The following is a 2,500-nucleotide window of genomic DNA, read 5'->3' on the forward strand; positions in this document are numbered from 1 at the left end:
GGGGCAAGAGCAAGTGGAAAGACTCTGTGCACATGAGAATTAGGTTAGGGTATAAATACTACTGGGAGTTAGGTGTCCCGACAGGTGAACAGGAAAAAGAATGCAGGGTGTGTAGGTCACCAAGGTCACACACCTTAGTACACTATATCTTACAGTGTCCCATGCTTCAGATTTACAGAAACTCAGAGATAGCTGGACTCCCCGAACAAGCTGTATGGATGCTTAGAAATGGCCAGGTAATACAAATTTTAAAGAAGTATAAACACTTCGCATCGACCACATAATTGTAGTTGACAACAGTGTATACCCGATTGTGACTTCCCTTCTGCCGAGACTACGATAGCCCAAGTAGGATTTTATTGAGATGTGAATGAATATCATTTATGATACATCATCCTGTTAAATACAAACATACTTCTTGACTTTCTGATAAATTCTTTCCTCCGGGAGCATACATATATATTATTAACATATATGTGCGCCACATATTTCAAGTATGTAATCATGTGACCTTAGGAGAGGACCTTGCATGCTGAGGGTGATAATCCATACTGTTATATCGTTCTCCTGATATGTAAACATTTAATTGTGTATGCTTGTGATTGACCTGTCTTTTGCTCTGTATATATTTCAACATGTTGACATAGCTGTAAGGTTTTGTAAAATATATGTGAGCCCAAAGAGGGACTAAGATTGGGGTGAGGATAACCTATGTTACCTCATCCTTTTGAGATGTACGTAATCACTTGTCTCAATAAACTCGTCAAAGTCAAAAAGTCTCTCTCTCTCTCTCTCTCTCTCTCTCTCTCTCTCTCTCTCTCTCTCTCTCTCTCTCTCTCTCTCTCTCTCTCTCTCTCTCTCTCTCTCTCTCTCTCTCTTCTCTCTCTCTCTCTCTCTCTCTCTTCTCTCTATCTATCTTTCTCTCTCTCTCTCTCTCTCTCTCTCTCTCTCTCTCTCTCTCTCTCTCTCTCTCTCTCTCTCTCTCTCTCTCTCTCTCTCTCTCTCTCTCTCTCTTTCTTTCTTTTTCTTTTTTTTAGGAAACTGGCAACTCTCAACATTTTTCATCACCACACTGCTTCAAAATTATCACTTGCACCAAGAATTTGTAATTCATTTTGCTTAGATTTTGCAAGATTGCCTTGCTCTACGAACAGGGACTTGAGGCTGAAATGCCCTTCGCATTCTAATACTATACTGATATTCTGCATACACGTCAGATAATTTACCAAATTTTAGTTTTATTGACATGCCCTTCTGGTATGTGTATGCATTATGTGAATTTCATAATTATGATATAAGTATGAACTACTTTTCATGTTAAAAGTCTAAGACAATGACTATTTGACTGATTACTTTGAAATGTGTTTTTCACTGAGAATAAAAAAAATTAAGTAATAGGAATCATTTCAGTATAAACAAAATGATATTGTTACATTGGTTTAATTCAAACATGCAGTTACATTGAGAATAATGGTTACCAGTGATTCCAATATTTGGAATATATGATCTGAAATTTTAATTAAAAAAAAATAGTTACATTAATCGCTATTAATTAAGTATTCAACTGCTGCATTTTTCCGTCTTCTTTTTTTTTTTTTTTTTATAATACATATAAACAAAACAAGTGTCATGAATGTGTTAACTGGAACATTCTCTCAAAATTAAGAATCCTTGACTTCTATACAAACTGGACTGACGGAATTACTCTACAAAAATACAATTTATCGGCTTTCATGAGACCTGGAATTATTTTGATTTTTTTTCCTTACTTTCTACCTTCCTTATACCTTCCTTATGCATCATTCTAAAAAATTATTTCAATTCCAATTTTATCTACTGTGTAATATTTTTAAGGAGCAGATAATAAGAACCCCCAAGATTTAAAAGAATAATCAAATCTCTGTTATCTGTATCTCCTACATCCATGTGAAACTGTATTATTAGCAACACTTAAGAAATTCTTGGAGAACAGCAGATTTGCATAAATGTTATCTGTAAGCGGTCTTCCACTTATATGTGTGGATCTTTTATATCATTGGATTTTTTTTTTTTTTAATTATTAGTTTTGTTATTGCAATTATGAGTTACTCCTAATAAATTCTTTGAAAACCAATGCCCGCATGACAGATCTTATAGCCCCATGTTACTTACATCTTCTTTCTCTGATTTTCTTATAAACCCACTTCTATGTGAGGTTAACGTTTCTGACGCCTCCACGTTGCTCGGTCCAGGGACTCCTCGCCCGTCAGTCCCTTTTTTTCCTTCAGATCGCTGACACTATCCATTCACCTTCGTTTCGATCAACCTCTGCCCCGTCTGTCTAGCTTCCTCAATTTCCGATTCTCTTTTTTTTCCTTCATTTTCCTCGTGTCTCCTCATTAGGTGAGCATATAATAGGGGTTTCTCTCTTGGATTTGATTTGATACCGAAGTCACTTTCACTATCTTCCTAATCATTTCATATTTTCCTATTACCCGCCTTTGATATCTTCCTAATCATT

General features: G+C 35.7%; 1 protein-coding gene across 2 annotated transcripts in view; it reads right to left on the reverse strand.

Annotated features, from left to right (window-relative positions):
- Positions 1-1,424: 1,424 nt before the first annotated feature.
- Positions 1,425-2,500, reverse strand: part of LOC122246243 (sulfotransferase 1C4) — a 12,377-nt gene continuing 11,301 nt past the window's right edge. For both annotated transcript variants that reach the window (XM_086530886.1, XM_086530885.1), the window contains exon 6: positions 1,425-2,500. This exon is cut by the window's right edge and continues 329 nt beyond it. The gene's annotated coding sequence lies outside the window, so the exon portion shown is untranslated.

The sequence above is a fragment of the Penaeus japonicus genome, unplaced genomic scaffold (assembly GCF_977035675.1).
Source record: "Penaeus japonicus unplaced genomic scaffold, GWHDUDI00000001_assembly GWHDUDI00000034, whole genome shotgun sequence".
Taxonomy (NCBI): Eukaryota; Metazoa; Arthropoda; class Malacostraca; order Decapoda; family Penaeidae; genus Penaeus; species Penaeus japonicus.